At 53.9% G+C, this 18,541-nt stretch overlaps 47 non-coding genes across 47 annotated transcripts; 32 read left to right on the forward strand and 15 right to left on the reverse strand.

Moving 5' to 3' along the window:
• Positions 1-51: 51 nt before the first annotated feature.
• Positions 52-124, forward strand: trnav-aac (transfer RNA valine (anticodon AAC)). Its single transcript has one exon. It is a non-coding gene; the product is annotated as a tRNA-Val (tRNA).
• Positions 125-241: 117 nt separating this feature from the next.
• On the forward strand, positions 242-315 carry trnai-aau (transfer RNA isoleucine (anticodon AAU)). Its single transcript has one exon. It is a non-coding gene; the product is annotated as a tRNA-Ile (tRNA).
• Positions 316-396: 81 nt separating this feature from the next.
• trnaa-agc (transfer RNA alanine (anticodon AGC)) lies at positions 397-469 on the reverse strand. The gene has a single exon. It is a non-coding gene; the product is annotated as a tRNA-Ala (tRNA).
• A 794-nt stretch (positions 470-1,263) lies between these two features.
• On the forward strand, positions 1,264-1,336 carry trnav-aac (transfer RNA valine (anticodon AAC)). The gene has a single exon. It is a non-coding gene; the product is annotated as a tRNA-Val (tRNA).
• Positions 1,337-1,453: 117 nt separating this feature from the next.
• trnai-aau (transfer RNA isoleucine (anticodon AAU)) lies at positions 1,454-1,527 on the forward strand. Its single transcript has one exon. It is a non-coding gene; the product is annotated as a tRNA-Ile (tRNA).
• An 81-nt stretch (positions 1,528-1,608) lies between these two features.
• On the reverse strand, positions 1,609-1,681 carry trnaa-agc (transfer RNA alanine (anticodon AGC)). Its single transcript has one exon. It is a non-coding gene; the product is annotated as a tRNA-Ala (tRNA).
• Positions 1,682-2,475: 794 nt separating this feature from the next.
• On the forward strand, positions 2,476-2,548 carry trnav-aac (transfer RNA valine (anticodon AAC)). The gene has a single exon. It is a non-coding gene; the product is annotated as a tRNA-Val (tRNA).
• A 117-nt stretch (positions 2,549-2,665) lies between these two features.
• Positions 2,666-2,739, forward strand: trnai-aau (transfer RNA isoleucine (anticodon AAU)). The gene has a single exon. It is a non-coding gene; the product is annotated as a tRNA-Ile (tRNA).
• An 81-nt stretch (positions 2,740-2,820) lies between these two features.
• Positions 2,821-2,893, reverse strand: trnaa-agc (transfer RNA alanine (anticodon AGC)). Its single transcript has one exon. It is a non-coding gene; the product is annotated as a tRNA-Ala (tRNA).
• Positions 2,894-3,687: 794 nt separating this feature from the next.
• On the forward strand, positions 3,688-3,760 carry trnav-aac (transfer RNA valine (anticodon AAC)). The gene has a single exon. It is a non-coding gene; the product is annotated as a tRNA-Val (tRNA).
• A 117-nt stretch (positions 3,761-3,877) lies between these two features.
• On the forward strand, positions 3,878-3,951 carry trnai-aau (transfer RNA isoleucine (anticodon AAU)). The gene has a single exon. It is a non-coding gene; the product is annotated as a tRNA-Ile (tRNA).
• An 81-nt stretch (positions 3,952-4,032) lies between these two features.
• On the reverse strand, positions 4,033-4,105 carry trnaa-agc (transfer RNA alanine (anticodon AGC)). Its single transcript has one exon. It is a non-coding gene; the product is annotated as a tRNA-Ala (tRNA).
• A 794-nt stretch (positions 4,106-4,899) lies between these two features.
• trnav-aac (transfer RNA valine (anticodon AAC)) lies at positions 4,900-4,972 on the forward strand. The gene has a single exon. It is a non-coding gene; the product is annotated as a tRNA-Val (tRNA).
• A 117-nt stretch (positions 4,973-5,089) lies between these two features.
• Positions 5,090-5,163, forward strand: trnai-aau (transfer RNA isoleucine (anticodon AAU)). Its single transcript has one exon. It is a non-coding gene; the product is annotated as a tRNA-Ile (tRNA).
• An 81-nt stretch (positions 5,164-5,244) lies between these two features.
• On the reverse strand, positions 5,245-5,317 carry trnaa-agc (transfer RNA alanine (anticodon AGC)). The gene has a single exon. It is a non-coding gene; the product is annotated as a tRNA-Ala (tRNA).
• A 794-nt stretch (positions 5,318-6,111) lies between these two features.
• trnav-aac (transfer RNA valine (anticodon AAC)) lies at positions 6,112-6,184 on the forward strand. The gene has a single exon. It is a non-coding gene; the product is annotated as a tRNA-Val (tRNA).
• Positions 6,185-6,301: 117 nt separating this feature from the next.
• On the forward strand, positions 6,302-6,375 carry trnai-aau (transfer RNA isoleucine (anticodon AAU)). The gene has a single exon. It is a non-coding gene; the product is annotated as a tRNA-Ile (tRNA).
• Positions 6,376-6,456: 81 nt separating this feature from the next.
• On the reverse strand, positions 6,457-6,529 carry trnaa-agc (transfer RNA alanine (anticodon AGC)). The gene has a single exon. It is a non-coding gene; the product is annotated as a tRNA-Ala (tRNA).
• Positions 6,530-7,323: 794 nt separating this feature from the next.
• Positions 7,324-7,396, forward strand: trnav-aac (transfer RNA valine (anticodon AAC)). The gene has a single exon. It is a non-coding gene; the product is annotated as a tRNA-Val (tRNA).
• A 117-nt stretch (positions 7,397-7,513) lies between these two features.
• trnai-aau (transfer RNA isoleucine (anticodon AAU)) lies at positions 7,514-7,587 on the forward strand. The gene has a single exon. It is a non-coding gene; the product is annotated as a tRNA-Ile (tRNA).
• An 81-nt stretch (positions 7,588-7,668) lies between these two features.
• Positions 7,669-7,741, reverse strand: trnaa-agc (transfer RNA alanine (anticodon AGC)). Its single transcript has one exon. It is a non-coding gene; the product is annotated as a tRNA-Ala (tRNA).
• A 794-nt stretch (positions 7,742-8,535) lies between these two features.
• On the forward strand, positions 8,536-8,608 carry trnav-aac (transfer RNA valine (anticodon AAC)). The gene has a single exon. It is a non-coding gene; the product is annotated as a tRNA-Val (tRNA).
• Positions 8,609-8,725: 117 nt separating this feature from the next.
• On the forward strand, positions 8,726-8,799 carry trnai-aau (transfer RNA isoleucine (anticodon AAU)). The gene has a single exon. It is a non-coding gene; the product is annotated as a tRNA-Ile (tRNA).
• An 81-nt stretch (positions 8,800-8,880) lies between these two features.
• Positions 8,881-8,953, reverse strand: trnaa-agc (transfer RNA alanine (anticodon AGC)). The gene has a single exon. It is a non-coding gene; the product is annotated as a tRNA-Ala (tRNA).
• Positions 8,954-9,747: 794 nt separating this feature from the next.
• Positions 9,748-9,820, forward strand: trnav-aac (transfer RNA valine (anticodon AAC)). The gene has a single exon. It is a non-coding gene; the product is annotated as a tRNA-Val (tRNA).
• Positions 9,821-9,937: 117 nt separating this feature from the next.
• On the forward strand, positions 9,938-10,011 carry trnai-aau (transfer RNA isoleucine (anticodon AAU)). Its single transcript has one exon. It is a non-coding gene; the product is annotated as a tRNA-Ile (tRNA).
• An 81-nt stretch (positions 10,012-10,092) lies between these two features.
• Positions 10,093-10,165, reverse strand: trnaa-agc (transfer RNA alanine (anticodon AGC)). The gene has a single exon. It is a non-coding gene; the product is annotated as a tRNA-Ala (tRNA).
• Positions 10,166-10,959: 794 nt separating this feature from the next.
• On the forward strand, positions 10,960-11,032 carry trnav-aac (transfer RNA valine (anticodon AAC)). Its single transcript has one exon. It is a non-coding gene; the product is annotated as a tRNA-Val (tRNA).
• A 117-nt stretch (positions 11,033-11,149) lies between these two features.
• trnai-aau (transfer RNA isoleucine (anticodon AAU)) lies at positions 11,150-11,223 on the forward strand. The gene has a single exon. It is a non-coding gene; the product is annotated as a tRNA-Ile (tRNA).
• Positions 11,224-11,304: 81 nt separating this feature from the next.
• trnaa-agc (transfer RNA alanine (anticodon AGC)) lies at positions 11,305-11,377 on the reverse strand. Its single transcript has one exon. It is a non-coding gene; the product is annotated as a tRNA-Ala (tRNA).
• Positions 11,378-12,171: 794 nt separating this feature from the next.
• Positions 12,172-12,244, forward strand: trnav-aac (transfer RNA valine (anticodon AAC)). Its single transcript has one exon. It is a non-coding gene; the product is annotated as a tRNA-Val (tRNA).
• Positions 12,245-12,361: 117 nt separating this feature from the next.
• Positions 12,362-12,435, forward strand: trnai-aau (transfer RNA isoleucine (anticodon AAU)). Its single transcript has one exon. It is a non-coding gene; the product is annotated as a tRNA-Ile (tRNA).
• Positions 12,436-12,516: 81 nt separating this feature from the next.
• trnaa-agc (transfer RNA alanine (anticodon AGC)) lies at positions 12,517-12,589 on the reverse strand. Its single transcript has one exon. It is a non-coding gene; the product is annotated as a tRNA-Ala (tRNA).
• A 794-nt stretch (positions 12,590-13,383) lies between these two features.
• Positions 13,384-13,456, forward strand: trnav-aac (transfer RNA valine (anticodon AAC)). Its single transcript has one exon. It is a non-coding gene; the product is annotated as a tRNA-Val (tRNA).
• A 117-nt stretch (positions 13,457-13,573) lies between these two features.
• Positions 13,574-13,647, forward strand: trnai-aau (transfer RNA isoleucine (anticodon AAU)). Its single transcript has one exon. It is a non-coding gene; the product is annotated as a tRNA-Ile (tRNA).
• An 81-nt stretch (positions 13,648-13,728) lies between these two features.
• trnaa-agc (transfer RNA alanine (anticodon AGC)) lies at positions 13,729-13,801 on the reverse strand. Its single transcript has one exon. It is a non-coding gene; the product is annotated as a tRNA-Ala (tRNA).
• Positions 13,802-14,595: 794 nt separating this feature from the next.
• Positions 14,596-14,668, forward strand: trnav-aac (transfer RNA valine (anticodon AAC)). Its single transcript has one exon. It is a non-coding gene; the product is annotated as a tRNA-Val (tRNA).
• A 117-nt stretch (positions 14,669-14,785) lies between these two features.
• On the forward strand, positions 14,786-14,859 carry trnai-aau (transfer RNA isoleucine (anticodon AAU)). The gene has a single exon. It is a non-coding gene; the product is annotated as a tRNA-Ile (tRNA).
• Positions 14,860-14,940: 81 nt separating this feature from the next.
• Positions 14,941-15,013, reverse strand: trnaa-agc (transfer RNA alanine (anticodon AGC)). The gene has a single exon. It is a non-coding gene; the product is annotated as a tRNA-Ala (tRNA).
• A 794-nt stretch (positions 15,014-15,807) lies between these two features.
• trnav-aac (transfer RNA valine (anticodon AAC)) lies at positions 15,808-15,880 on the forward strand. The gene has a single exon. It is a non-coding gene; the product is annotated as a tRNA-Val (tRNA).
• A 117-nt stretch (positions 15,881-15,997) lies between these two features.
• Positions 15,998-16,071, forward strand: trnai-aau (transfer RNA isoleucine (anticodon AAU)). Its single transcript has one exon. It is a non-coding gene; the product is annotated as a tRNA-Ile (tRNA).
• An 81-nt stretch (positions 16,072-16,152) lies between these two features.
• trnaa-agc (transfer RNA alanine (anticodon AGC)) lies at positions 16,153-16,225 on the reverse strand. The gene has a single exon. It is a non-coding gene; the product is annotated as a tRNA-Ala (tRNA).
• A 794-nt stretch (positions 16,226-17,019) lies between these two features.
• On the forward strand, positions 17,020-17,092 carry trnav-aac (transfer RNA valine (anticodon AAC)). The gene has a single exon. It is a non-coding gene; the product is annotated as a tRNA-Val (tRNA).
• Positions 17,093-17,209: 117 nt separating this feature from the next.
• Positions 17,210-17,283, forward strand: trnai-aau (transfer RNA isoleucine (anticodon AAU)). The gene has a single exon. It is a non-coding gene; the product is annotated as a tRNA-Ile (tRNA).
• An 81-nt stretch (positions 17,284-17,364) lies between these two features.
• On the reverse strand, positions 17,365-17,437 carry trnaa-agc (transfer RNA alanine (anticodon AGC)). Its single transcript has one exon. It is a non-coding gene; the product is annotated as a tRNA-Ala (tRNA).
• A 794-nt stretch (positions 17,438-18,231) lies between these two features.
• Positions 18,232-18,304, forward strand: trnav-aac (transfer RNA valine (anticodon AAC)). The gene has a single exon. It is a non-coding gene; the product is annotated as a tRNA-Val (tRNA).
• Positions 18,305-18,421: 117 nt separating this feature from the next.
• On the forward strand, positions 18,422-18,495 carry trnai-aau (transfer RNA isoleucine (anticodon AAU)). Its single transcript has one exon. It is a non-coding gene; the product is annotated as a tRNA-Ile (tRNA).
• The last annotated feature ends 46 nt before the right edge of the window (positions 18,496-18,541 follow it).

Consider the following 18,541-nt stretch of genomic DNA (forward strand, 5'->3'; position numbering starts at 1 on the left):
TGGTCCCATGTGGCCTGTGGAATCTCAAGGTGGCCTCAAGGAGTGTAGCTGGTTTCTGTAGTGTAGTGGTTATCACGTTCGCCTAACACGCGAAAGGTCCCCGGTTCGAAACCGGGCAGAAACACGAGAGCTCCTCTTCTGTTTTTCACGGCCCGAGAGAAACATTTTTCTTGCATGTACATCGATCGTCGTCACTGGGAGCTCCTTTGTCGTTCCTGCTTGACGGGCGCTCGGTCCCCGAGGCCGGTTAGCTCAGTTGGTTAGAGCGTGGTGCTAATAACGCCAAGGTCGCGGGTTCGATCCCCGTACGGGCCAAAACAGCTTTTTCACGTTAACCCAGCAAGCGCCGTGGCCTCTGTCAGTCTCTTTGCGTGGACCTTGGATAAAAGCTCTTGCTGGAGAATGCGGGCATCGATCCCGCTACCTCTCGCATGCTAAGCGAGCGCTCTACCATTTGAGCTAATTCCCCTTTTCCTTTGCTGCGCTCGTATCATTTGATGCCAAAGACATACCCGTCTCCAAAGCCCAGGGACTTCTTGGCTCACATGGTACAGGGCTAACGACACAGAGCATGGTCGGCGTACGCGCCAGCTGGCACGCGCAAGCGCAAGGCCTTGGACGATGGATAGCTCATCCGGACGAGGCGCAACTGAATGCTTTAAAGGTCCATGGCTCAATCAAGATGCCTTAAAGTGCGGTCATAGGCAACGTCTCTGTGCCCTTCATGGCTGCTTAAGTTGAAGTGATCTTACTGAGTGCGCTGTTCCATGTTGGGACCAGGAGGGGCGATGTAGCTCACCACCCTCTGAACTTCAGTTGCTACCACAGACAAGCCCATGCACAGCTTAGACTCAAGCTAAAAGTCCAGCAGCGTATGACACAGGCCATCAAGCCATTTTCATTAGTTTCGTGGGGAGCAGATCTGCCTTTCACGTGGGAAGTCGGTCTCCTCTGCCCTAACGAGGGGGGAGCTTCTGGACAAAGTCCATGCGGTCGGATTGGAAAACTGCCCTGCGATTGTGACTGCTGTCGGAGTAATGTGTTCAGCGCCTCGCTGGAAAATCAAAGAAAGGGCCACTGCGCCACGGGCAACGTGGCTGATTTCGGTACGGCCAAGTCTCCAAGACGCAGGGTCCTGGCTCACGGTAAAGTGCAGGTGTATTTCACCATGTAAAGAATTGATCAGTACGTCAGTCCAAAGTCAAGCTGTACTGGTCCCATGTGGCCTGTGGAATCTCAAGGTGGCCTCGAGGAGTGTAGCTGGTTTCTGTAGTGTAGTGGTTATCACGTTCGCCTAACACGCGAAAGGTCCCCGGTTCGAAACCGGGCAGAAACACGAGAGCTCCTCTTCTGTTTTTCACGGCCCGAGAGAAACATTTTTCTTGCATGTACATCGATCGTCGTCACTGGGAGCTCCTTTGTCGTTCCTGCTTGACGGGCGCTCGGTCCCCGAGGCCGGTTAGCTCAGTTGGTTAGAGCGTGGTGCTAATAACGCCAAGGTCGCGGGTTCGATCCCCGTACGGGCCAAAACAGCTTTTTCACGTTAACCCAGCAAGCGCCGTGGCCTCTGTCAGTCTCTTTGCGTGGACCTTGGATAAAAGCTCTTGCTGGAGAATGCGGGCATCGATCCCGCTACCTCTCGCATGCTAAGCGAGCGCTCTACCATTTGAGCTAATTCCCCTTTTCCTTTGCTGCGCTCGTATCATTTGATGCCAAAGACATACCCGTCTCCAAAGCCCAGGGACTTCTTGGCTCACATGGTACAGGGCTAACGACACAGAGCATGGTCGGCGTACGCGCCAGCTGGCACGCGCAAGCGCAAGGCCTTGGACGATGGATAGCTCATCCGGACGAGGCGCAACTGAATGCTTTAAAGGTCCATGGCTCAATCAAGATGCCTTAAAGTGCGGTCATAGGCAACGTCTCTGTGCCCTTCATGGCTGCTTAAGTTGAAGTGATCTTACTGAGTGCGCTGTTCCATGTTGGGACCAGGAGGGGCGATGTAGCTCACCACCCTCTGAACTTCAGTTGCTACCACAGACAAGCCCATGCACAGCTTAGACTCAAGCTAAAAGTCCAGCAGCGTATGACACAGGCCATCAAGCCATTTTCATTAGTTTCGTGGGGAGCAGATCTGCCTTTCACGTGGGAAGTCGGTCTCCTCTGCCCTAACGAGGGGGGAGCTTCTGGACAAAGTCCATGCGGTCGGATTGGAAAACTGCCCTGCGATTGTGACTGCTGTCGGAGTAATGTGTTCAGCGCCTCGCTGGAAAATCAAAGAAAGGGCCACTGCGCCACGGGCAACGTGGCTGATTTCGGTACGGCCAAGTCTCCAAGACGCAGGGTCCTGGCTCACGGTAAAGTGCAGGTGTATTTCACCATGTAAAGAATTGATCAGTACGTCAGTCCAAAGTCAAGCTGTACTGGTCCCATGTGGCCTGTGGAATCTCAAGGTGGCCTCGAGGAGTGTAGCTGGTTTCTGTAGTGTAGTGGTTATCACGTTCGCCTAACACGCGAAAGGTCCCCGGTTCGAAACCGGGCAGAAACACGAGAGCTCCTCTTCTGTTTTTCACGGCCCGAGAGAAACATTTTTCTTGCATGTACATCGATCGTCGTCACTGGGAGCTCCTTTGTCATTCCTGCTTGACGGGCGCTCGGTCCCCGAGGCCGGTTAGCTCAGTTGGTTAGAGCGTGGTGCTAATAACGCCAAGGTCGCGGGTTCGATCCCCGTACGGGCCAAAACAGCTTTTTCACGTTAACCCAGCAAGCGCCGTGGCCTCTGTCAGTCTCTTTGCGTGGACCTTGGATAAAAGCTCTTGCTGGAGAATGCGGGCATCGATCCCGCTACCTCTCGCATGCTAAGCGAGCGCTCTACCATTTGAGCTAATTCCCCTTTTCCTTTGCTGCGCTCGTATCATTTGATGCCAAAGACATACCCGTCTCCAAAGCCCAGGGACTTCTTGGCTCACATGGTACAGGGCTAACGACACAGAGCATGGTCGGCGTACGCGCCAGCTGGCACGCGCAAGCGCAAGGCCTTGGACGATGGATAGCTCATCCGGACGAGGCGCAACTGAATGCTTTAAAGGTCCATGGCTCAATCAAGATGCCTTAAAGTGCGGTCATAGGCAACGTCTCTGTGCCCTTCATGGCTGCTTAAGTTGAAGTGATCTTACTGAGTGCGCTGTTCCATGTTGGGACCAGGAGGGGCGATGTAGCTCACCACCCTCTGAACTTCAGTTGCTACCACAGACAAGCCCATGCACAGCTTAGACTCAAGCTAAAAGTCCAGCAGCGTATGACACAGGCCATCAAGCCATTTTCATTAGTTTCGTGGGGAGCAGATCTGCCTTTCACGTGGGAAGTCGGTCTCCTCTGCCCTAACGAGGGGGGAGCTTCTGGACAAAGTCCATGCGGTCGGATTGGAAAACTGCCCTGCGATTGTGACTGCTGTCGGAGTAATGTGTTCAGCGCCTCGCTGGAAAATCAAAGAAAGGGCCACTGCGCCACGGGCAACGTGGCTGATTTCGGTACGGCCAAGTCTCCAAGACGCAGGGTCCTGGCTCACGGTAAAGTGCAGGTGTATTTCACCATGTAAAGAATTGATCAGTACGTCAGTCCAAAGTCAAGCTGTACTGGTCCCATGTGGCCTGTGGAATCTCAAGGTGGCCTCGAGGAGTGTAGCTGGTTTCTGTAGTGTAGTGGTTATCACGTTCGCCTAACACGCGAAAGGTCCCCGGTTCGAAACCGGGCAGAAACACGAGAGCTCCTCTTCTGTTTTTCACGGCCCGAGAGAAACATTTTTCTTGCATGTACATCGATCGTCGTCACTGGGAGCTCCTTTGTCGTTCCTGCTTGACGGGCGCTCGGTCCCCGAGGCCGGTTAGCTCAGTTGGTTAGAGCGTGGTGCTAATAACGCCAAGGTCGCGGGTTCGATCCCCGTACGGGCCAAAACAGCTTTTTCACGTTAACCCAGCAAGCGCCGTGGCCTCTGTCAGTCTCTTTGCGTGGACCTTGGATAAAAGCTCTTGCTGGAGAATGCGGGCATCGATCCCGCTACCTCTCGCATGCTAAGCGAGCGCTCTACCATTTGAGCTAATTCCCCTTTTCCTTTGCTGCGCTCGTATCATTTGATGCCAAAGACATACCCGTCTCCAAAGCCCAGGGACTTCTTGGCTCACATGGTACAGGGCTAACGACACAGAGCATGGTCGGCGTACGCGCCAGCTGGCACGCGCAAGCGCAAGGCCTTGGACGATGGATAGCTCATCCGGACGAGGCGCAACTGAATGCTTTAAAGGTCCATGGCTCAATCAAGATGCCTTAAAGTGCGGTCATAGGCAACGTCTCTGTGCCCTTCATGGCTGCTTAAGTTGAAGTGATCTTACTGAGTGCGCTGTTCCATGTTGGGACCAGGAGGGGCGATGTAGCTCACCACCCTCTGAACTTCAGTTGCTACCACAGACAAGCCCATGCACAGCTTAGACTCAAGCTAAAAGTCCAGCAGCGTATGACACAGGCCATCAAGCCATTTTCATTAGTTTCGTGGGGAGCAGATCTGCCTTTCACGTGGGAAGTCGGTCTCCTCTGCCCTAACGAGGGGGGAGCTTCTGGACAAAGTCCATGCGGTCGGATTGGAAAACTGCCCTGCGATTGTAACTGCTGTCGGAGTAATGTGTTCAGCGCCTCGCTGGAAAATCAAAGAAAGGGCCACTGCGCCACGGGCAACGTGGCTGATTTCGGTACGGCCAAGTCTCCAAGACGCAGGGTCCTGGCTCACGGTAAAGTGCAGGTGTATTTCACCATGTAAAGAATTGATCAGTACGTCAGTCCAAAGTCAAGCTGTACTGGTCCCATGTGGCCTGTGGAATCTCAAGGTGGCCTCGAGGAGTGTAGCTGGTTTCTGTAGTGTAGTGGTTATCACGTTCGCCTAACACGCGAAAGGTCCCCGGTTCGAAACCGGGCAGAAACACGAGAGCTCCTCTTCTGTTTTTCACGGCCCGAGAGAAACATTTTTCTTGCATGTACATCGATCGTCGTCACTGGGAGCTCCTTTGTCGTTCCTGCTTGACGGGCGCTCGGTCCCCGAGGCCGGTTAGCTCAGTTGGTTAGAGCGTGGTGCTAATAACGCCAAGGTCGCGGGTTCGATCCCCGTACGGGCCAAAACAGCTTTTTCACGTTAACCCAGCAAGCGCCGTGGCCTCTGTCAGTCTCTTTGCGTGGACCTTGGATAAAAGCTCTTGCTGGAGAATGCGGGCATCGATCCCGCTACCTCTCGCATGCTAAGCGAGCGCTCTACCATTTGAGCTAATTCCCCTTTTCCTTTGCTGCGCTCGTATCATTTGATGCCAAAGACATACCCGTCTCCAAAGCCCAGGGACTTCTTGGCTCACATGGTACAGGGCTAACGACACAGAGCATGGTCGGCGTACGCGCCAGCTGGCACGCGCAAGCGCAAGGCCTTGGACGATGGATAGCTCATCCGGACGAGGCGCAACTGAATGCTTTAAAGGTCCATGGCTCAATCAAGATGCCTTAAAGTGCGGTCATAGGCAACGTCTCTGTGCCCTTCATGGCTGCTTAAGTTGAAGTGATCTTACTGAGTGCGCTGTTCCATGTTGGGACCAGGAGGGGCGATGTAGCTCACCACCCTCTGAACTTCAGTTGCTACCACAGACAAGCCCATGCACAGCTTAGACTCAAGCTAAAAGTCCAGCAGCGTATGACACAGGCCATCAAGCCATTTTCATTAGTTTCGTGGGGAGCAGATCTGCCTTTCACGTGGGAAGTCGGTCTCCTCTGCCCTAACGAGGGGGGAGCTTCTGGACAAAGTCCATGCGGTCGGATTGGAAAACTGCCCTGCGATTGTGACTGCTGTCGGAGTAATGTGTTCAGCGCCTCGCTGGAAAATCAAAGAAAGGGCCACTGCGCCACGGGCAACGTGGCTGATTTCGGTACGGCCAAGTCTCCAAGACGCAGGGTCCTGGCTCACGGTAAAGTGCAGGTGTATTTCACCATGTAAAGAATTGATCAGTACGTCAGTCCAAAGTCAAGCTGTACTGGTCCCATGTGGCCTGTGGAATCTCAAGGTGGCCTCGAGGAGTGTAGCTGGTTTCTGTAGTGTAGTGGTTATCACGTTCGCCTAACACGCGAAAGGTCCCCGGTTCGAAACCGGGCAGAAACACGAGAGCTCCTCTTCTGTTTTTCACGGCCCGAGAGAAACATTTTTCTTGCATGTACATCGATCGTCGTCACTGGGAGCTCCTTTGTCGTTCCTGCTTGACGGGCGCTCAGTCCCCGAGGCCGGTTAGCTCAGTTGGTTAGAGCGTGGTGCTAATAACGCCAAGGTCGCGGGTTCGATCCCCGTACGGGCCAAAACAGCTTTTTCACGTTAACCCAGCAAGCGCCGTGGCCTCTGTCAGTCTCTTTGCGTGGACCTTGGATAAAAGCTCTTGCTGGAGAATGCGGGCATCGATCCCGCTACCTCTCGCATGCTAAGCGAGCGCTCTACCATTTGAGCTAATTCCCCTTTTCCTTTGCTGCGCTCGTATCATTTGATGCCAAAGACATACCCGTCTCCAAAGCCCAGGGACTTCTTGGCTCACATGGTACAGGGCTAACGACACAGAGCATGGTCGGCGTACGCGCCAGCTGGCACGCGCAAGCGCAAGGCCTTGGACGATGGATAGCTCATCCGGACGAGGCGCAACTGAATGCTTTAAAGGTCCATGGCTCAATCAAGATGCCTTAAAGTGCGGTCATAGGCAACGTCTCTGTGCCCTTCATGGCTGCTTAAGTTGAAGTGATCTTACTGAGTGCGCTGTTCCATGTTGGGACCAGGAGGGGCGATGTAGCTCACCACCCTCTGAACTTCAGTTGCTACCACAGACAAGCCCATGCACAGCTTAGACTCAAGCTAAAAGTCCAGCAGCGTATGACACAGGCCATCAAGCCATTTTCATTAGTTTCGTGGGGAGCAGATCTGCCTTTCACGTGGGAAGTCGGTCTCCTCTGCCCTAACGAGGGGGGAGCTTCTGGAGAAAGTCCATGCGGTCGGATTGGAAAACTGCCCTGCGATTGTGACTGCTGTCGGAGTAATGTGTTCAGCGCCTCGCTGGAAAATCAAAGAAAGGGCCACTGCGCCACGGGCAACGTGGCTGATTTCGGTACGGCCAAGTCTCCAAGACGCAGGGTCCTGGCTCACGGTAAAGTGCAGGTGTATTTCACCATGTAAAGAATTGATCAGTACGTCAGTCCAAAGTCAAGCTGTACTGGTCCCATGTGGCCTGTGGAATCTCAAGGTGGCCTCGAGGAGTGTAGCTGGTTTCTGTAGTGTAGTGGTTATCACGTTCGCCTAACACGCGAAAGGTCCCCGGTTCGAAACCGGGCAGAAACACGAGAGCTCCTCTTCTGTTTTTCACGGCCCGAGAGAAACATTTTTCTTGCATGTACATCGATCGTCGTCACTGGGAGCTCCTTTGTCGTTCCTGCTTGACGGGCGCTCGGTCCCCGAGGCCGGTTAGCTCAGTTGGTTAGAGCGTGGTGCTAATAACGCCAAGGTCGCGGGTTCGATCCCCGTACGGGCCAAAACAGCTTTTTCACGTTAACCCAGCAAGCGCCGTGGCCTCTGTCAGTCTCTTTGCGTGGACCTTGGATAAAAGCTCTTGCTGGAGAATGCGGGCATCGATCCCGCTACCTCTCGCATGCTAAGCGAGCGCTCTACCATTTGAGCTAATTCCCCTTTTCCTTTGCTGCGCTCGTATCATTTGATGCCAAAGACATACCCGTCTCCAAAGCCCAGGGACTTCTTGGCTCACATGGTACAGGGCTAACGACACAGAGCATGGTCGGCGTACGCGCCAGCTGGCACGCGCAAGCGCAAGGCCTTGGACGATGGATAGCTCATCCGGACGAGGCGCAACTGAATGCTTTAAAGGTCCATGGCTCAATCAAGATGCCTTAAAGTGCGGTCATAGGCAACGTCTCTGTGCCCTTCATGGCTGCTTAAGTTGAAGTGATCTTACTGAGTGCGCTGTTCCATGTTGGGACCAGGAGGGGCGATGTAGCTCACCACCCTCTGAACTTCAGTTGCTACCACAGACAAGCCCATGCACAGCTTAGACTCAAGCTAAAAGTCCAGCAGCGTATGACACAGGCCATCAAGCCATTTTCATTAGTTTCGTGGGGAGCAGATCTGCCTTTCACGTGGGAAGTCGGTCTCCTCTGCCCTAACGAGGGGGGAGCTTCTGGACAAAGTCCATGCGGTCGGATTGGAAAACTGCCCTGCGATTGTGACTGCTGTCGGAGTAATGTGTTCAGCGCCTCGCTGGAAAATCAAAGAAAGGGCCACTGCGCCACGGGCAACGTGGCTGATTTCGGTACGGCCAAGTCTCCAAGACGCAGGGTCCTGGCTCACGGTAAAGTGCAGGTGTATTTCACCATGTAAAGAATTGATCAGTACGTCAGTCCAAAGTCAAGCTGTACTGGTCCCATGTGGCCTGTGGAATCTCAAGGTGGCCTCGAGGAGTGTAGCTGGTTTCTGTAGTGTAGTGGTTATCACGTTCGCCTAACACGCGAAAGGTCCCCGGTTCGAAACCGGGCAGAAACACGAGAGCTCCTCTTCTGTTTTTCACGGCCCGAGAGAAACATTTTTCTTGCATGTACATCGATCGTCGTCACTGGGAGCTCCTTTGTCGTTCCTGCTTGACGGGCGCTCGGTCCCCGAGGCCGGTTAGCTCAGTTGGTTAGAGCGTGGTGCTAATAACGCCAAGGTCGCGGGTTCGATCCCCGTACGGGCCAAAACAGCTTTTTCACGTTAACCCAGCAAGCGCCGTGGCCTCTGTCAGTCTCTTTGCGTGGACCTTGGATAAAAGCTCTTGCTGGAGAATGCGGGCATCGATCCCGCTACCTCTCGCATGCTAAGCGAGCGCTCTACCATTTGAGCTAATTCCCCTTTTCCTTTGCTGCGCTCGTATCATTTGATGCCAAAGACATACCCGTCTCCAAAGCCCAGGGACTTCTTGGCTCACATGGTACAGGGCTAACGACACAGAGCATGGTAGGCGTACGCGCCAGCTGGCACGCGCAAGCGCAAGGCCTTGGACGATGGATAGCTCATCCGGACGAGGCGCAACTGAATGCTTTAAAGTTCCATGGCTCAATCAAGATGCCTTAAAGTGCGGTCATAGGCAACGTCTCTGTGCCCTTCATGGCTGCTTAAGTTGAAGTGATCTTACTGAGTGCGCTGTTCCATGTTGGGACCAGGAGGGGCGATGTAGCTCACCACCCTCTGAACTTCAGTTGCTACCACAGACAAGCCCATGCACAGCTTAGACTCAAGCTAAAAGTCCAGCAGCGTATGACACAGGCCATCAAGCCATTTTCATTAGTTTCGTGGGGAGCAGATCTGCCTTTCACGTGGGAAGTCGGTCTCCTCTGCCCTAACGAGGGGGGAGCTTCTGGACAAAGTCCATGCGGTCGGATTGGAAAACTGCCCTGCGATTGTGACTGCTGTCGGAGTAATGTGTTCAGCGCCTCGCTGGAAAATCAAAGAAAGGGCCACTGCGCCACGGGCAACGTGGCTGATTTCGGTACGGCCAAGTCTCCAAGACGCAGGGTCCTGGCTCACGGTAAAGTGCAGGTGTATTTCACCATGTAAAGAATTGATCAGTACGTCAGTCCAAAGTCAAGCTGTACTGGTCCCATGTGGCCTGTGGAATCTCAAGGTGGCCTCGAGGAGTGTAGCTGGTTTCTGTAGTGTAGTGGTTATCACGTTCGCCTAACACGCGAAAGGTCCCCGGTTCGAAACCGGGCAGAAACACGAGAGCTCTTCTTCTGTTTTTCACGGCCCGAGAGAAACATTTTTCTTGCATGTACATCGATCGTCGTCACTGGGAGCTCCTTTGTCGTTCCTGCTTGACGGGCGCTCGGTCCCCGAGGCCGGTTAGCTCAGTTGGTTAGAGCGTGGTGCTAATAACGCCAAGGTCGCGGGTTCGATCCCCGTACGGGCCAAAACAGCTTTTTCACGTTAACCCAGCAAGCGCCGTGGCCTCTGTCAGTCTCTTTGCGTGGACCTTGGATAAAAGCTCTTGCTGGAGAATGCGGGCATCGATCCCGCTACCTCTCGCATGCTAAGCGAGCGCTCTACCATTTGAGCTAATTCCCCTTTTCCTTTGCTGCGCTCGTATCATTTGATGCCAAAGACATACCCGTCTCCAAAGCCCAGGGACTTCTTGGCTCACATGGTACAGGGCTAACGACACAGAGCATGGTAGGCGTACGCGCCAGCTGGCACGCGCAAGCGCAAGGCCTTGGACGATGGATAGCTCATCCGGACGAGGCGCAACTGAATGCTTTAAAGTTCCATGGCTCAATCAAGATGCCTTAAAGTGCGGTCATAGGCAACGTCTCTGTGCCCTTCATGGCTGCTTAAGTTGAAGTGATCTTACTGAGTGCGCTGTTCCATGTTGGGACCAGGAGGGGCGATGTAGCTCACCACCCTCTGAACTTCAGTTGCTACCACAGACAAGCCCATGCACAGCTTAGACTCAAGCTAAAAGTCCAGCAGCGTATGACACAGGCCATCAAGCCATTTTCATTAGTTTCGTGGGGAGCAGATCTGCCTTTCACGTGGGAAGTCGGTCTCCTCTGCCCTAACGAGGGGGGAGCTTCTGGACAAAGTCCATGCGGTCGGATTGGAAAACTGCCCTGCGATTGTGACTGCTGTCGGAGTAATGTGTTCAGCGCCTCGCTGGAAAATCAAAGAAAGGGCCACTGCGCCACGGGCAACGTGGCTGATTTCGGTACGGCCAAGTCTCCAAGACGCAGGGTCCTGGCTCACGGTAAAGTGCAGGTGTATTTCACCATGTAAAGAATTGATCAGTACGTCAGTCCAAAGTCAAGCTGTACTGGTCCCATGTGGCCTGTGGAATCTCAAGGTGGCCTCTAGGAGTGTAGCTGGTTTCTGTAGTGTAGTGGTTATCACGTTCGCCTAACACGCGAAAGGTCCCCGGTTCGAAACCGGGCAGAAACACGAGAGCTCTTCTTCTGTTTTTCACGGCCCGAGAGAAACATTTTTCTTGCATGTACATCGATCGTCGTCACTGGGAGCTCCTTTGTCGTTCCTGCTTGACGGGCGCTCGGTCCCCGAGGCCGGTTAGCTCAGTTGGTTAGAGCGTGGTGCTAATAACGCCAAGGTCGCGGGTTCGATCCCCGTACGGGCCAAAACAGCTTTTTCACGTTAACCCAGCAAGCGCCGTGGCCTCTGTCAGTCTCTTTGCGTGGACCTTGGATAAAAGCTCTTGCTGGAGAATGCGGGCATCGATCCCGCTACCTCTCGCATGCTAAGCGAGCGCTCTACCATTTGAGCTAATTCCCCTTTTCCTTTGCTGCGCTCGTATCATTTGATGCCAAAGACATACCCGTCTCCAAAGCCCAGGGACTTCTTGGCTCACATGGTACAGGGCTAACGACACAGAGCATGGTCGGCGTACGCGCCAGCTGGCACGCGCAAGCGCAAGGCCTTGGACGATGGATAGCTCATCCGGACGAGGCGCAACTGAATGCTTTAAAGGTCCATGGCTCAATCAAGATGCCTTAAAGTGCGGTCATAGGCAACGTCTCTGTGCCCTTCATGGCTGCTTAAGTTGAAGTGATCTTACTGAGTGCGCTGTTCCATGTTGGGACCAGGAGGGGCGATGTAGCTCACCACCCTCTGAACTTCAGTTGCTACCACAGACAAGCCCATGCACAGCTTAGACTCAAGCTAAAAGTCCAGCAGCGTATGACACAGGCCATCAAGCCATCTTCATTAGTTTCGTGGGGAGCAGATCTGCCTTTCACGTGGGAAGTCGGTCTCCTCTGCCCTAACGAGGGGGGAGCTTCTGGACAAAGTCCATGCGGTCGGATTGGAAAACTGCCCTGCGATTGTGACTGCTGTCGGAGTAATGTGTTCAGCGCCTCGCTGGAAAATCAAAGAAAGGGCCACTGCGCCACGGGCAACGTGGCTGATTTCGGTACGGCCAAGTCTCCAAGACGCAGGGTCCTGGCTCACGGTAAAGTGCAGGTGTATTTCACCATGTAAAGAATTGATCAGTACGTCAGTCCAAAGTCAAGCTGTACTGGTCCCATGTGGCCTGTGGAATCTCAAGGTGGCCTCGAGGAGTGTAGCTGGTTTCTGTAGTGTAGTGGTTATCACGTTCGCCTAACACGCGAAAGGTCCCCGGTTCGAAACCGGGCAGAAACACGAGAGCTCCTCTTCTGTTTTTCACGGCCCGAGAGAAACATTTTTCTTGCATGTACATCGATCGTCGTCACTGGGAGCTCCTTTGTCGTTCCTGCTTGACGGGCGCTCGGTCCCCGAGGCCGGTTAGCTCAGTTGGTTAGAGCGTGGTGCTAATAACGCCAAGGTCGCGGGTTCGATCCCCGTACGGGCCAAAACAGCTTTTTCACGTTAACCCAGCAAGCGCCGTGGCCTCTGTCAGTCTCTTTGCGTGGACCTTGGATAAAAGCTCTTGCTGGAGAATGCGGGCATCGATCCCGCTACCTCTCGCATGCTAAGCGAGCGCTCTACCATTTGAGCTAATTCCCCTTTTCCTTTGCTGCGCTCGTATCATTTGATGCCAAAGACATACCCGTCTCCAAAGCCCAGGGACTTCTTGGCTCACATGGTACACGGCTAACGACACAGAGCATGGTCGGCGTACGCGCCAGCTGGCACGCGCAAGCGCAAGGCCTTGGACGATGGATAGCTCATCCGGACGAGGCGCAACTGAATGCTTTAAAGGTCCATGGCTCAATCAAGATGCCTTAAAGTGCGGTCATAGGCAACGTCTCTGTGCCCTTCATGGCTGCTTAAGTTGAAGTGATCTTACTGAGTGCGCTGTTCCATGTTGGGACCAGGAGGGGCGATGTAGCTCACCACCCTCTGAACTTCAGTTGCTACCACAGACAAGCCCATGCACAGCTTAGACTCAAGCTAAAAGTCCAGCAGCGTATGACACAGGCCATCAAGCCATTTTCATTAGTTTCGTGGGGAGCAGATCTGCCTTTCACGTGGGAAGTCGGTCTCCTCTGCCCTAACGAGGGGGGAGCTTCTGGACAAAGTCCATGCGGTCGGATTGGAAAACTGCCCTGCGATTGTGACTGCTGTCGGAGTAATGTGTTCAGCGCCTCGCTGGAAAATCAAAGAAAGGGCCACTGCGCCACGGGCAACGTGGCTGATTTCGGTACGGCCAAGTCTCCAAGACGCAGGGTCCTGGCTCACGGTAAAGTGCAGGTGTATTTCACCATGTAAAGAATTGATCAGTACGTCAGTCCAAAGTCAAGCTGTACTGGTCCCATGTGGCCTGTGGAATCTCAAGGTGGCCTCGAGGAGTGTAGCTGGTTTCTGTAGTGTAGTGGTTATCACGTTCGCCTAACACGCGAAAGGTCCCCGGTTCGAAACCGGGCAGAAACACGAGAGCTCCTCTTCTGTTTTTCACGGCCCGAGAGAAACATTTTTCTTGCATGTACATCGATCGTCGTCACTGGGAGCTCCTTTGTCGTTCCTGCTTGACGGGCGCTCAGTCCCCGAGGCCGGTTAGCTCAGTTGGTTAGAGCGTGGTGCTAATAACGCCAAGGTCGCGGGTTCGATCCCCGTACGGGCCAAAACAGCTTTTTCACGTTAACCCAGCAAGCGCCGTGGCCTCTGTCAGTCTCTTTGCGTGGACCTTGGATAAAAGCTCTTGCTGGAGAATGCGGGCATCGATCCCGCTACCTCTCGCATGCTAAGCGAGCGCTCTACCATTTGAGCTAATTCCCCTTTTCCTTTGCTGCGCTCGTATCATTTGATGCCAAAGACATACCCGTCTCCAAAGCCCAGGGACTTCTTGGCTCACATGGTACAGGGCTAACGACACAGAGCATGGTCGGCGTACGCGCCAGCTGGCACGCGCAAGCGCAAGGCCTTGGACGATGGATAGCTCATCCGGACGAGGCGCAACTGAATGCTTTAAAGGTCCATGGCTCAATCAAGATGCCTTAAAGTGCGGTCATAGGCAACGTCTCTGTGCCCTTCATGGCTGCTTAAGTTGAAGTGATCTTACTGAGTGCGCTGTTCCATGTTGGGACCAGGAGGGGCGATGTAGCTCACCACCCTCTGAACTTCAGTTGCTACCACAGACAAGCCCATGCACAGCTTAGACTCAAGCTAAAAGTCCAGCAGCGTATGACACAGGCCATCAAGCCATCTTCATTAGTTTCGTGGGGAGCAGATCTGCCTTTCACGTGGGAAGTCGGTCTCCTCTGCCCTAACGAGGGGGGAGCTTCTGGACAAAGTCCATGCGGTCGGATTGGAAAACTGCCCTGCGATTGTGACTGCTGTCGGAGTAATGTGTTCAGCGCCTCGCTGGAAAATCAAAGAAAGGGCCACTGCGCCACGGGCAACGTGGCTGATTTCGGTACGGCCAAGTCTCCAAGACGCAGGGTCCTGGCTCACGGTAAAGTGCAGGTGTATTTCACCATGTAAAGAATTGATCAGTACGTCAGTCCAAAGTCAAGCTGTACTGGTCCCATGTGGCCTGTGGAATCTCAAGGTGGCCTCGAGGAGTGTAGCTGGTTTCTGTAGTGTAGTGGTTATCACGTTCGCCTAACACGCGAAAGGTCCCCGGTTCGAAACCGGGCAGAAACACGAGAGCTCCTCTTCTGTTTTTCACGGCCCGAGAGAAACATTTTTCTTGCATGTACATCGATCGTCGTCACTGGGAGCTCCTTTGTCGTTCCTGCTTGACGGGCGCTCGGTCCCCGAGGCCGGTTAGCTCAGTTGGTTAGAGCGTGGTGCTAATAACGCCAAGGTCGCGGGTTCGATCCCCGTACGGGCCAAAACAGCTTTTTCACGTTAACCCAGCAAGCGCCGTGGCCTCTGTCAGTCTCTTTGCGTGGACCTTGGATAAAAGCTCTTGCTGGAGAATGCGGGCATCGATCCCGCTACCTCTCGCATGCTAAGCGAGCGCTCTACCATTTGAGCTAATTCCCCTTTTCCTTTGCTGCGCTCGTATCATTTGATGCCAAAGACATACCCGTCTCCAAAGCCCAGGGACTTCTTGGCTCACATGGTACAGGGCTAACGACACAGAGCATGGTCGGCGTACGCGCCAGCTGGCACGCGCAAGCGCAAGGCCTTGGACGATGGATAGCTCATCCGGACGAGGCGCAACTGAATGCTTTAAAGGTCCATGGCTCAATCAAGATGCCTTAAAGTGCGGTCATAGGCAACGTCTCTGTGCCCTTCATGGCTGCTTAAGTTGAAGTGATCTTACTGAGTGCGCTGTTCCATGTTGGGACCAGGAGGGGCGATGTAGCTCACCACCCTCTGAACTTCAGTTGCTACCACAGACAAGCCCATGCACAGCTTAGACTCAAGCTAAAAGTCCAGCAGCGTATGACACAGGCCATCAAGCCATTTTCATTAGTTTCGTGGGGAGCAGATCTGCCTTTCACGTGGGAAGTCGGTCTCCTCTGCCCTAACGAGGGGGGAGCTTCTGGACAAAGTCCATGCGGTCGGATTGGAAAACTGCCCTGCGATTGTGACTGCTGTCGGAGTAATGTGTTCAGCGCCTCGCTGGAAAATCAAAGAAAGGGCCACTGCGCCACGGGCAACGTGGCTGATTTCGGTACGGCCAAGTCTCCAAGACGCAGGGTCCTGGCTCACGGTAAAGTGCAGGTGTATTTCACCATGTAAAGAATTGATCAGTACGTCAGTCCAAAGTCAAGCTGTACTGGTCCCATGTGGCCTGTGGAATCTCAAGGTGGCCTCGAGGAGTGTAGCTGGTTTCTGTAGTGTAGTGGTTATCACGTTCGCCTAACACGCGAAAGGTCCCCGGTTCGAAACCGGGCAGAAACACGAGAGCTCCTCTTCTGTTTTTCACGGCCCGAGAGAAACATTTTTCTTGCATGTACATCGATCGTCGTCACTGGGAGCTCCTTTGTCGTTCCTGCTTGACGGGCGCTCAGTCCCCGAGGCCGGTTAGCTCAGTTGGTTAGAGCGTGGTGCTAATAACGCCAAGGTCGCGGGTTCGATCCCCGTACGGGCCAAAACAGCTTTTTCACGTTAACCCAGCAAGCGCCGTGGCCTCTGTCAGTCTCTTTGCGTGGACCTTGGATAAAAGCTCTTGCTGGAGAATGCGGGCATCGATCCCGCTACCTCTCGCATGCTAAGCGAGCGCTCTACCATTTGAGCTAATTCCCCTTTTCCTTTGCTGCGCTCGTATCATTTGATGCCAAAGACATACCCGTCTCCAAAGCCCAGGGACTTCTTGGCTCACATGGTACAGGGCTAACGACACAGAGCATGGTCGGCGTACGCGCCAGCTGGCACGCGCAAGCGCAAGGCCTTGGACGATGGATAGCTCATCCGGACGAGGCGCAACTGAATGCTTTAAAGGTCCATGGCTCAATCAAGATGCCTTAAAGTGCGGTCATAGGCAACGTCTCTGTGCCCTTCATGGCTGCTTAAGTTGAAGTGATCTTACTGAGTGCGCTGTTCCATGTTGGGACCAGGAGGGGCGATGTAGCTCACCACCCTCTGAACTTCAGTTGCTACCACAGACAAGCCCATGCACAGCTTAGACTCAAGCTAAAAGTCCAGCAGCGTATGACACAGGCCATCAAGCCATTTTCATTAGTTTCGTGGGGAGCAGATCTGCCTTTCACGTGGGAAGTCGGTCTCCTCTGCCCTAACGAGGGGGGAGCTTCTGGACAAAGTCCATGCGGTCGGATTGGAAAACTGCCCTGCGATTGTGACTGCTGTCGGAGTAATGTGTTCAGCGCCTCGCTGGAAAATCAAAGAAAGGGCCACTGCGCCACGGGCAACGTGGCTGATTTCGGTACGGCCAAGTCTCCAAGACGCAGGGTCCTGGCTCACGGTAAAGTGCAGGTGTATTTCACCATGTAAAGAATTGATCAGTACGTCAGTCCAAAGTCAAGCTGTACTGGTCCCATGTGGCCTGTGGAATCTCAAGGTGGCCTCGAGGAGTGTAGCTGGTTTCTGTAGTGTAGTGGTTATCACGTTCGCCTAACACGCGAAAGGTCCCCGGTTCGAAACCGGGCAGAAACACGAGAGCTCCTCTTCTGTTTTTCACGGCCCGAGAGAAACATTTTTCTTGCATGTACATCGATCGTCGTCACTGGGAGCTCCTTTGTCGTTCCTGCTTGACGGGCGCTCGGTCCCCGAGGCCGGTTAGCTCAGTTGGTTAGAGCGTGGTGCTAATAACGCCAAGGTCGCGGGTTCGATCCCCGTACGGGCCAAAACAGCTTTTTCACGTTAACCCAGCAAGCGCCGTGGCCTCTGTCAGTCTCTTTGCGTGGACCTTGGATAAAAGCTCTTGCTGGAGAATGCGGGCATCGATCCCGCTACCTCTCGCATGCTAAGCGAGCGCTCTACCATTTGAGCTAATTCCCCTTTTCCTTTGCTGCGCTCGTATCATTTGATGCCAAAGACATACCCGTCTCCAAAGCCCAGGGACTTCTTGGCTCACATGGTACAGGGCTAACGACACAGAGCATGGTAGGCGTACGCGCCAGCTGGCACGCGCAAGCGCAAGGCCTTGGACGATGGATAGCTCATCCGGACGAGGCGCAACTGAATGCTTTAAAGGTCCATGGCTCAATCAAGATGCCTTAAAGTGCGGTCATAGGCAACGTCTCTGTGCCCTTCATGGCTGCTTAAGTTGAAGTGATCTTACTGAGTGCGCTGTTCCATGTTGGGACCAGGAGGGGCGATGTAGCTCACCACCCTCTGAACTTCAGTTGCTACCACAGACAAGCCCATGCACAGCTTAGACTCAAGCTAAAAGTCCAGCAGCGTATGACACAGGCCATCAAGCCATTTTCATTAGTTTCGTGGGGAGCAGATCTGCCTTTCACGTGGGAAGTCGGTCTCCTCTGCCCTAACGAGGGGGGAGCTTCTGGACAAAGTCCATGCGGTCGGATTGGAAAACTGCCCTGCGATTGTGACTGCTGTCGGAGTAATGTGTTCAGCGCCTCGCTGGAAAATCAAAGAAAGGGCCACTGCGCCACGGGCAACGTGGCTGATTTCGGTACGGCCAAGTCTCCAAGACGCAGGGTCCTGGCTCACGGTAAAGTGCAGGTGTATTTCACCATGTAAAGAATTGATCAGTACGTCAGTCCAAAGTCAAGCTGTACTGGTCCCATGTGGCCTGTGGAATCTCAAGGTGGCCTCGAGGAGTGTAGCTGGTTTCTGTAGTGTAGTGGTTATCACGTTCGCCTAACACGCGAAAGGTCCCCGGTTCGAAACCGGGCAGAAACACGAGAGCTCTTCTTCTGTTTTTCACGGCCCGAGAGAAACATTTTTCTTGCATGTACATCGATCGTCGTCACTGGGAGCTCCTTTGTCGTTCCTGCTTGACGGGCGCTCGGTCCCCGAGGCCGGTTAGCTCAGTTGGTTAGAGCGTGGTGCTAATAACGCCAAGGTCGCGGGTTCGATCCCCGTACGGGCCAAAACAGCTTTTTCACGTTAACCCAGCAAGCGCCGTGGCCTCTGTCA

This window comes from Hoplias malabaricus, chromosome 15 (genome assembly GCF_029633855.1).
Source record: "Hoplias malabaricus isolate fHopMal1 chromosome 15, fHopMal1.hap1, whole genome shotgun sequence".
Taxonomy (NCBI): domain Eukaryota; kingdom Metazoa; phylum Chordata; class Actinopteri; order Characiformes; family Erythrinidae; genus Hoplias; species Hoplias malabaricus.